We start from the raw sequence: 12,351 nt of genomic DNA, 5'->3' as shown, positions 1-12,351 counted from the left end.
TAGGTATCAGAGGTCACAAAATATCTTCGTCTAAAATTGTGGACAGAAAGAATATAATTATTCCGTTTTAGTTCAGAATATTTTATGGTGGAGGGTATAAAAAGTTCGGCCCGGCTGAACTTAACGCTTTTTTACTTATTTTTTCTGACTTCTCTATTTAATGTGATCTCCCGAGTTCTACTTGCACTGCAAATTCGGTATTAGATGCACTGGCTCTGGTAACATGGACAGAGCTATTCTATTAGTTGCCGTTCTTTGTGTGTTTCGGATGCTTGAAGTCTTGTCACACTAACACGTGACTGTTGTCGATTACTTGGTCACCCTATATTTAATTTCGACGTAAATAACATAGTCAAATTAATATCACAAACTAATTAACTATTAATAAGTATTTACCTACTTATGTCGCCGATAAAGAATATTTGTCAGATAATTCGACTAAAAAAACTCCAGTACCTCCGATTTCTTGTGTTTTTCCAATTTTGAATATCATCCTTTTTTCGAATGACATACATACAGTGTACCAACAGTACCAATGTACATATGTATGTTTGTATGTATGTATTTGGCCGTTTGTAATTGCCTTTTTTTGTATCACGACAGTATCTAAACAGTATCAAAATATATCTGGTAAAGCTTAAATATTATACCGCATACATCGGAAGTTTATCTTTCGTAGATGTTTTTACCTACGGGTTAAAAGTATGCATATATGCCACAACTTCACTTCCAATGAAATTACCTCGGAGCTCTTGATGTTTCAATTAACCCACCAATTTTGTGGATTTGTACCTTTTTCCTCAAAACTGTGGAAACCACTTTTGGCATTATCATCTTAGTCTTTTCAATCGGTATCTGACCGAAACCACCACTAATCTTTACAAATTCTAAACTAAGCCCTCTACTTTTAAAAATTTTTCGCTGTTAATTTCCTAAAAAGACGCTTGAAAATAAATGAAAATCTATTTTATTGTGAATAAAAAATTCTATACAACTTTCAAAAATTGACAAAACAGAGGCATACAATGAACCCTCACAGTTGGTGCATATAGAATTTTCGCCAAAAACTGTCCAAATAGGTGTCAAGGTATACTCCAAACGCGAAGTTCGATAGAAATTTGTGAAAAAATAGACTTTCTTGAAAAAATATTTTTGCAAATTTTTCGCAAATTTTCGCGATTTTTTTAGGTTTTATCCTTTTCTGCCATGAGACCATTCCGAATTGGTGCGAATTATCAAAATCTGTTCAGCCGGTCTTGAGTTATAAGCGTAGTAACTAACATCATCCTTTTTTATATATATAGATTTCTGTTGGCTTAAAGAAAACTTATTGTATTGTATTTGTACGGTAACATCCACATTTAAAAAAATCGAAAATTAAGCTTCGGAAGTGGATTATGCCAAGAAACGAGTATAATGCCAGGGTAACGCTATCAACGCTCAAATCGTACAATGTTTGTCTTCAACCAAACTTCCATCCGTAGCCGGAATAATGGTATGATTGTCGACTGAAGCAAACTGACCATATCCCTCCCAAAAATTGATACTCATTAATGTTGTTGTTGTAACAGTGTTTGTTTATGTTTGTATGTTCGTTCTTCTGTTCAATCTGGCTCTGGGTCTATCTGCAGTTCCAGGAAAGTGGCTGCTTCGATGGGATGTAACCACAGATCCACTGGAGTTAGATGAGTAGGTTTGGCTGGGCAGTTGAAAAGATGTTTTGTGCCGTGCGGGCCCATGCCACATTCTGGGCAGATGTCTTGCACGGCGCGGTCGTTTTCCGCCCAATAAGAATTTAGGCGACCGAGCGTAGTTGAGCCAAAATTACTCTAGTTTGTCGTGGCAGCTGACGCTCCTCAGCTGCGATAGATGGTGGATGTATTTCGAGGACTTTATTCACACTATAATTGCTTAAGGCCTTGGCAACTGCATCCGTGTGAATACTATTTAAACCTGCTTGATATGATTGTTGATCTAGGGGTTCTCTTCTGTATCGTTGGAGCTTTCCCTCTAGAGCATGGATATCCTTCCTGATCTGCCTGAATGTGTCGGGCCTACCCACAAGATGGTGATTGGGATGGCTCACACGGTAACATCCAAGCAGGAACTGCAACGAAAGCATCTCATTGTGTTGATTTACTGAAAGAATATTTGCCTCCTCATGTAGATGGTCCACTGAAGATTTGAGGAGGCACCCTGTTGCTGTTCTCAGGTCGGCATTCTGGCAAGTTTGAATCTTATTTCAGTTCGTATCACATAATCTCGGGGACAAGACTGGCGCCGCATAGCTTACCACAGACCGACCTATCGCGTTATATGTGGCCAACAAGGTTTCTTTATCTGCACCCCAAGTGCTGCCGACTAGGGACTTGAGGACCTTGTTCCTACTTTTCAGTTTGAGGCAGATAGCTGTGGCGCGCACGACGTGAAAGTAGTGTCAAATGTGACCCCTAAAATTTTGAGGCAGTTTGTGGTCGGAATTCTGCTACCGTCGACAACGACATTCAATTCTCTTTGAAACTGCGCTGTCCATGTGGCGAACAGAATGGCTTTTGATTTTGTGGCGGAAATCTGCATATTCCTCGAATGGAAAAAGGTGGTAAGATCGGTTAAATAGTTGTTCAGTCTCTCACAGATGTCATCAGGATAGGTACCCGGCGCCAGGATCGTGCAATCATTCGCATACGTTACGATCTCGTTGCCGTCTGGAGGGGGCGGAATACAGGAGAGGTAGAGGTTAAACGCTTCCGGAGATATAACCCCACCTTGGGGAACTCCCTGTTTCACTCTACGGGGTTTGGACTTCTTGTTCCTGAATTCCACGTACGACTGGTGTCCACACATATAATTGACAATCCAACGTTTCAAGCATGGCCGGAGGGTTGTCTGCTCAATGTCCTCAAGCAGCGTCGAGTGCCTGAATGTATGAAAGGCTTTTGATAAGGCAAGCGCCACCATCATTGTTCTATCGCACGGCCGTCTCTGGTTGAGTCCTTGACAAATATGTGTGGGAATAGCGTGCAGCGCAGTTGTCGTGCTGTGCTGCTTACGGAATCCATGCTGAAGATCGGCAACTTGATAGCTTTTTCTGAAATCGGCCTGTACGATTCATTTTTTCTGGCATCCTTGCCGGGTTTCCGAAGTGGGACCACCCTGCCCATTTTCCAGACTTCGGGAACAATGAGGGTGGATAGCGACAAGTTGTGAACTTTAGTGAGATACTCCACTCCCGGCTCATCCAGCTGCTTCAGCATTATCATGGAGATTCCATCTGGGCCCAACGCTTTGGATGATTTAGAGTTCCTGATGGCATTGGCAACATCATCCATTGTAAACTGTGGTGGTTCCTCCTCGGCAGGAAGAGATCTGATGCGACGTAATACTCTTCGCCCTGTCACTGTCGGGGTGCTCGACAAACTGTCGATTGAAATAACTTGCGCACCTCTTCGGGTCAGTCAACGTAACGTCGCCAAACGTGACCGAGGTCCTATCTTCCCTTCTTCCAGGGTTCGAGAGTGACTTAACCGTTGCCCACAATTCACCTATACCGGCTCCAATGTTGCAACTCTTCAGATGATTTAAACACCTGTTCCGCTTATGCTCGCCGACCATCCTGTTAACTTCCAGTGTCAGCTCCCTGACTCTGGGGTCATTGGGGTGGGTTCGGCGAAGCTCATCACGCTCATTTGCTTGGTCTTACTTATAGTATTCGACCAGCAGGGATATGGCGAGCGGCTGCAGCAGTGATGATGTCTCGGAACGTCGTTTCCGCTATCCGAACATCAGAAGGATTGGGCAGTTCGCTGAAGCGGTGATTGGTGAACTCTCTAAAACCCGGCCAATCAGCTTTCTTATGATTGACGAATGTGCGGCGTTCAGAGGTAATGAAATAGGGTGGTCTGCTAATGAAGACAATTATGGGGAGATGTTCTGATCCAAGGGAAATGACGGGTAACGTCATTTGTCAGACCAGGTGACACGATGGTTATGTCTGGCGAGCTGTGAAACTGTCCTCTAATTCTGGTAGGGGCGTCCTCATTGACCGTGCAAAACGTAAAGCTGTCAATCTGCTTAGCCAGCGCTGTTCCTCTCTGGTCGTTTCCGAGGGCCGAATGCCACATCTCATGATGCGCATTAAAGTCCCCAGGACCAGACCATTATGACCTTCCAAAAGCGGGCTAATGTTATGCACGTTCAGCAACTCTATCTCGGCAGTTCCACACCTGACTGCTACCACCATACATGTTAAGATAAAAAGTATTCATTTAGGCTACGCGTGTGCTGATATTGCACTAAGCCATAAAAAAGTTCATTCCCACCACTTTAAATGTTGAAATAAAAATTTAGGCTACCATTGTGCTGAGGTTGCACTCATGCAATGAGCCACAAAAAACTTAACTTTCCAATAAACAGAAATCATCAATGGTCAATGAAATTAATAATGTCAGCATAAAGAAGTAAAATAAAATAATCAATAAAACTAATAATGTCAGCATAAATGAAGTAAATTAAAATAGTCAATGAAACTAATAATGTCAGCATAAGTGAAGTAAAATAAAATAGTATTTAAGTAATGGTAAGAAAGAAAATGATGTTCAATAAAGTAACAGCAGAGCACGGAATTGTTTGTTTATTTTAATGTGAATTAACTGGCGCCCAACGGAACTGAAAAAGGACCCTAACAGGCTCCAAAACGGCGTAAAAACCAATAAAGTTTACCTAGAACCCTAAAGGCTTCTAAGGACCCTAACAGGCTCCAAAACGGCGTAGAAACCAATAAAGCTTACCCAGAACCCTACAGGCTTCTAAGTGCAAACTACCAATTCATCGGCAGAAGGACCCTAAGGCTCCACAGACGTCACCAGCATTAAGCGAAGAAGAGGACCCTAAGGCTCCACAGACGTCACCAACAGTAAGCAAAGAAGAGGACCCCAGGAGGTGGTGTCCAAAACGTCCAACTTTCCATCCCCATTATCAACGAGAAAGGACCTTTTGGAGGACGAGAATGCGAGCTGTACTTATTTTGTAAGTAGATTATTAAGACAAGTGCTAACTCTAAGAGAATATGTTGAAAGTGTCAATCAAAAAATACTAAATTACTATTAAGAAAAAAATATCTGAAGTGCAATATTTGAAAACAGGTTGATTATTATGATTAGTGTTAAATTTTGAAAGAATATTTATTGAAAGTGTTACTCTGCTAAACTAAATTTTATATTAAGAAAATTTTAAATTAAGTATCCAAAGAGTAAAAATTTAAGAATAAATTCATTACTAGGACTAGTGCCAATTTCGTTACAAGAAAACTTATCGTGAGCGTATTTTAGAAAATTTTAATTATTATTAAAATTTCATCCGAAGTGTAATATTTGAGAAATGACTACTCCAAATCTAATCAGACCCCCAATCCTTGTATCCAATCCATCCAACATTCCCTCTACTTCCCAAGCAGACAATAAGACCGACATGGAAACTTTAGTTAGACTTTGCGTAGAACAATCCAGGGAGGCTGTTAAGATGTTAAATCCTAACGGCCAAATATCAGGAATTGATCAGGGTATCGAAGATAGGCATAGGGAAAATCTTGGTGATTTAGACAAGATTCCAGACGTCGTAAAATGTTTAAGAGAATTTTCAGGAAATCCATCAGAATACAGCTCTTGGAAAAAGAGCGTGGAAAGAATTCTCAAACTTTATGAGAACTCGAAAGGAACAGCAAAATATTTCGGCATTTTAAATGTGATTAGGAATAAAATAGTAGGAAATGCCGACGCAGCACTTGAATCATACAACACCCCATTAAATTGGGATTGTATTGTACGATGCCTCACATTGCACTATGCAGATAAAAGGGACTTATCTACTTTAGAATATCAAATGACATCTCTTATACAGGGAAATACTTCAGTGCAAGAGTTTTATCAAGTCGTCTACTCACACTTGTCATTAATAATGAACAAATTATCCTGCATGGAAATGAGCAGGGAATCCCTAGACATTCTTACCCAGACATACAGGGACAAGGCTTTGGACACGTTTGTAAGGGGGTTGAAAGGGGATTTACCAAGGTTGCTAGGCATTAGAGAACCAGTAGATCTTCCACAAGCTTTACATTTGTGTTTGAAATTAGAAAACCAACAATATCGAACTCAGTATGCAAATACGCATGCCAAGGTTGACAGACCCCAAGCTCAAATCAAAAGAACTAACGCAAGTAGCGCACAAATTGCACCCCAATACATACCAAGCTATTTTTATCAGAATACCTTACAAAATCAGTTGCCAACATTATATTATAAAAACCCAACACCAACTTACCCACCAAATTTTCCTCCAAGAAACACTCAAAATTTTTTACCGAAACACACGATAAACTCCCAACAACCACAAAAATTCAATAACATTGGTATGAATAACTACCAACTCGCACCAACTCGAACCAATGGATGTAGATAGATCTATTCACTCAAAGGTCGTCAATTCTAGAATAGACCTTCGAACCAAGACTCAAGATTCCAAGCTAAAAGACCATCAACACAGCCTGGCAATCAACCATACAAAGTTCAAAGAAATTTCAATGTAGAATCAGATGAATTTCAAGACGAGGCAGACGTTAATAACTACGAAAGTGCCATCGAAACTTACGAAGATGATGCACAGTTAGAACCTTTCAATGATTACATCGAACGATACTATGGTGCTGATGACACAGGCAAGGAGGCAGAAATCGATTTCGTAGACGTTAATTTTTTAGAATAACCAACTCGTCTCTGCCATATATTGAATGCAGAACGAGTTCAGGCAAAATACTTCAATTCCTAATTGACACAGGCTCTAACAAAAATTACGTTAAACCAGAACTAGTAAAAAATCCATTGCCTAACAAAGACAAATTTATAGCAAAATCTGTCGGTGGCAGCACCCAAATCACCCATCATACATTTATAAGTTTGTTCAATAAAAAAATAAAATTCTTTATATTACCTACATTGAAATCTTTCCATGGCATACTAGGGAATGATAGTTTCAGAGAGATGAAAGCTATAATAAATACCTTTGAAAATTTCATGCTTATAAACAACCGCACAAAGGTGAAGATAAAGCAACATGCCTCAAAATCGGTAAATTCAATAGACATTAGGAATACACATATGACTAGGGAACAGATAGGAAAGCTTGACAAAATCATTGAGACCTGCAAAGGTCTATTCAGTGAACCAAATGAAAAGCTAACCTTTACAACTGCTGTGATAGGGGATATCCAAACCAAGGATGACAACCCTTTTTACTCAAAATACTATCCCTATCCTATGCACTTAAAGGATGAAGTGGAAGCTCAAATAAAAGACTTATTAGAGAATGGTATAATTCGACCTTCACGGTCACCTTACAACTCTCCAATATGGATTGTACCAAAAAAATCAGATGCTTCAGGAAAGAAAAAATACCGGTTGGTCATTGATTATCGGAAGCTAAATGACATAACAATACCAGACAAATACCCTATTCCCAACCTGAATGATATACTGCCTCAGCTTTCAAAGAGTAAATGGTTTTCGGTAATCGATCTGAAAAGTGGATTCCACCAAATTCCGCTAAAGGAGAGTGACACGAAAAAAACTGCATTTTCGGTTAACAATGGTAAATATGAATTTACCAGACTCCCTTTTGGACTGAAAAACGCATCTTCCATTTTTCAGAGAGCTTTAGATGACATTTTGAGGGAACACATAGGCAAAATATGCTTTGTCTATATAGACGACATCATAATCTTTGGTGAAGATGAGGATGAACATCTCCAAAACCTTAAAATAGTCTTCAAAACCTTAGAAAAAGCCAATTTAAAAGTCCAACTAGACAAATGTGAGTTTTTAAAAAAGGAAGTTGAATTTCTAGGCTTCTTAATATCGGAATCAGGCGTTAAAACAAATCCAGAAAGAGTAAAGGTAATAAAAAATTTCCCTTTACCAAAAACTCTCAAACATCTTAGATCTTTTCTTGGACTTTCAAACTTCTATAGACGTTTTATAAAGGACTATGCAAAAATTGCAAAACCGTTGACATCGCTTTTGAGAGGGGACAACGGTAGACCAATAATTTTCTTATCTCGAACTTTACAAAAAGCAGAAGAACATTATGCAACAAATGAAAAGGAGTTACTAGCAATAGTATGGGCCTTAAAATCTCTTAGGAACTATTTATATGGTTCCGCAAAAATGAAAATATTCACTGACCATCTCCCACTGACATTTGCTCTAAACAATAAAAATTGTAATTATAAACTAAAAAGATGGAAAGCGTTTTTAGAAGATTACAAATATGAGCTAGTATACAAACCTGGAAGCTCTAATGTAGTAGCAGATGCTCTTTCAAGAATTCCGCAGGGGAATTCGCAAATTAATTCTGTGACAACAACACAACATAGCGATGAAAGTTCATCACAAAACCTAATACAATTTACAGATGCTCCCTTAAATGCTTTTAAAAACCAAATAATACTGTCTAATGATAGTCCACCATCATACAAATTTGAAATAATCTTTCCTACTTACCACAGACACACAATATTTGATCCAAATATCTCTTGTGACAATCTTAAATCTATACTAGAAAAATATCTGAATCCTTCGGTAACTAATTGCATAAAAGTAGTCGATGATATTATTTTAGGGAAAATCCAGGAAATATTTAAAGATAACTTCAGGCAATATAAAATGATATACTCTAGAACCTTAGTGAAAGATTTAATAGATGAGGAAGAGCAAGAAAAGGAAATAATAAGGGAGCACCAACGTGCTCATAGGAATAGTGCAGAAAATAAAACTCAACTTCTGACCAGATGTTATTTCCCTCAACTGAGCGCTAAAATCAAACGTATCGTAAAACTGTGCAAAGTATGTAAAGAAAACAAATACGAACGTCACCCTAACAAAATCATGCTTAAAGAGTCACCTATACCACAATTTCCAGGGCAAATAGTTCACATTGACATTTTTATCACAGAAAGGAAAACTGTACTAACTGCAATAGATACATTTTCAAAATATGCGCAAGCAAAGATAATAGGATCAAAAGCGACAGCAGATGTTAAGGAACCTTTAAGGGACATATTATTATCCTTTGGCACGCCTGAAATCGTTGTTATGGATAATGAAAGATCATTTAATTCTGCGTCCATAATATTCATGTTAGAGAATCAATACAATATTAAAGTCTACAAAATTCCTCCATATGCCAGTTCTGTTAATGGACAAATAGAACGATTTCATTCTACCTTAACAGAAATAATGAGATGTCTGAAATCACAAAATGTTCACACTACTTTTGACGAATTGTTGCATAAACCATTGTATGAGTATAACAATACAATCCACTCTACCATACAAAGAAAACCTGTAGAAGCATTCTTTTATAGGAAAGTTTTTTCAAACCCACTGGATCTTGAAAGGGACAGAATAGAAATTATCGAAAAGCTAAAATTGAAGCAGACCCAAGATTTAGAATTTCACAACAAAAGAAAGACGGATGCAAAGGATTATAAACCAGGGCAAAAAGTTTTTATTAAAGTAAATAAACGTTTAGGCACAAAATTAAGCAAAAATTACACAGAGGAAACTGTAAAAGAAAACAACGACACCACAATACTTACTGAATCAGGCAAAATCGTCCATAAAAACAATATAAGAAATTAAGTTTAAAATTATTTTACAGACTTTTTATTCATCTAACCCATGCCGAAGTCAAAATTTTAGAATATTCCAACTCCCAACTAATATCGATAAATGATGGAATCGCTAAACTCCAAACAGGAACAATCAAAATAATACACACAATTGAACTAAGCAACTATCAGAAGCTAATAGACTCAATACAACAAACTCTACATCAAAATATCAACAAATCCCATCCCTTATATCCCATCCTATCCTACGAAATAGTCCAAATTCAAAATCATCTAGATAGAATAAAGTCGCGCAGCAAACGATCATTAGACTTCATAGGCTCAACATGGAAGTGGATTGCAGGAAATTCCGACCATGCTGATTTTCAAATTATTGAGCAAAAAATTAATAATGTATTACAAAGCAATAATAAACAAATTGTAATAAACAAATTATCTATTGAAAAAATTAACGAAATTTCCCAAATTACCAATCAAATATTGAAAGCCATTAAAAACAATGATTTGGAAAATAAACACATTCTCTTCAATCTTAAATATAAGCTAGATATTATCAAAGAAGAACTAATAAATATTCAATACGCCATAAATTGGGCAAAATCAGGGATAATTAACTCCTTTGTTTTGTCCAATTATGAAATTGAAATTATTAGAAAGACTTTTGAAGAAGATTCAATACCATTTATAAATCTTGATGAAGCAATAGAATTCTCTAGTGTAAGAATTGCCTCAAATGATAACTCACTGGTTTATATCGTAAGCGTACCCAGTACAACTACAGAAGCATGCAATAAATTCATAATTAAACCTGTAAAACACAACAACCTTATAAATAAGATAAAATTTAGAGAACTTCTAAAATGTAAAAACGAAACTTTTGGCATTGAAAAACCATGTAAAACATTCAATCAATTGACAATTTGTAATCAAAATAATGTAAAACCTATAAATGATGATTTCTGCTTATTTCGCATTATAAATAGTAAACCATCGAATTGTACGATGGAAGAAAGAAATGATATTCCTACGGTAGAGGAAATTCTACCAGGATTAATTTTACTAAATGAATTCAACAATACTATTTACCTTAATAACGAACCTCAAAACCTCACTGGAACATTTATTGTTCAAATAAACAATGACTCAATAAGCATAGCAAACAAAGTATACCGATACTTTGAAATATCACCTGCTAAGCCACTACCACCCATTTTGCAACCCAGGATGCCAGGAGAAAGAATAGAAAAATCTTTAACTGTAGAAACGGTTAATGAACTAAATCTTAGCAATAAGAGGGGAGGTGTTAAGATAAAAAGTATTCATTTAGGCTACGCGTGTGCTGATATTGCACTAAGCCATTAAAAAGTTCATTTCCACCACTTTAAATGTTGAAATAAAAATTTAGGCTACCATTGTGCTGAGGTTGCACTCATGCAATGAGCCACAAAAACCTTAACTTTCCAATAAACAGAAATCATCAATGGTCAATGAAATTAATAATGTCAGCATAAAGAAGTAAAATAAAATAATCAATAAAACTAATAATGTCAGCATAAATGAAGTAAATTAAAATAGTCAATGAAACTAATAATGTCAGCATAAGTGAAGTAAAATAAAATAGTATTTAAGTAATGGTAAGAAAGAAAATGATGTTCAATAAAGTAACAGCAGAGCACGGAAGTGTTTGTTTATTTTAATGTGAATTAACTTACATTCCATGTACGGGTCATTAGAGACAGGCTCAAGCGAGATATGTCTGTATTGGACAGACTGGTGCAATAGGAAAGCTAATCCCCCACCCCCACTTCTGGTGCGATATTTCCTTAGCACGTTGTAACCATCGCAACGTTGTAAGCTACAGTTGTTTCTGAGCTTGGTTTCTTGCACCGCAGCGACCTTGATATTTCTCCGACTCATGAAATCTACTATTTCCTCGAACTTATCCCGGAGACATTGCAATTAAGTTGCAAAAAGGATGCATTTTCCGGGATTGGGACAACAACGGCTGGTGCTAAAGGCTGCATGTCCGGTTGTTGTCGAAGGGACTGCGGGGGAGTCTCATAATCAGACGACAAGGGAGTTTGGTAATCCGATGGCGACTCACTGGGGACTGTATTCACACAGCATGCAGCAACATAGTCCCTGTCGTAGTCCCTCACGTGGACAAGTCCAGAGCAACCCCTTAGATGCACCCACTCCTGACATCAATTGCATCTCACCGAAGGCTGGATGTGGGTGAAGATGCGGATGTGACAAACAGAGCACAAATATATTGGTCCTGGGTTTTCCTCCGTCCCTGCACGGACCAAAAGGATTCGGAGCAGGCATTACGGTATATGCTGCTTCCAACACAGAAAAACGAAACAAATGCAAACATATGTACACTGAGGTGGCAGCCGCTGGCCGGAACAATGATGTTGTGAATTTCCGGGTAAATCCGGCACAAAGAACCCGCTGCCGTGGGATTGCATTATAAATAGATATGTAGAATGTTTCTTCCTTTGCCACTTTTCACCTAAAACCAAGTTTCATATTTCTTTCATGCAGCAACTCAAAAAAATTCGGAAAAAATTTCATCAAAAAAATTGGGAAATTTTTTCATGTTTAATCAGCAAAATTCATACTGATATTTTCATGATATATAATGTAAATTGACATTTCATTTCTTT

At 37.6% G+C, this 12,351-nt stretch overlaps 1 protein-coding gene across 1 annotated transcript in view; it reads right to left on the bottom strand.

Annotated features, from left to right (window-relative positions):
* LOC141394932 (thioester-containing protein 1 allele S1-like) overlaps positions 1-12,351 on the bottom strand; it is a 38,612-nt gene that overhangs the window by 14,429 nt on the left and 11,832 nt on the right. The window lies entirely within an intron of this gene.

The sequence above is a fragment of the Musca autumnalis genome, unplaced genomic scaffold, assembly GCF_047663935.1.
Source record: "Musca autumnalis isolate F117 unplaced genomic scaffold, ASM4766393v1 scaffold_2, whole genome shotgun sequence".
In the NCBI taxonomy this organism is placed as follows: Eukaryota; Metazoa; Arthropoda; class Insecta; order Diptera; family Muscidae; genus Musca; species Musca autumnalis.
Note: the sequence above shows the minus strand (reverse complement) of the source record. Positions and strands in the feature narration are given on the sequence as shown.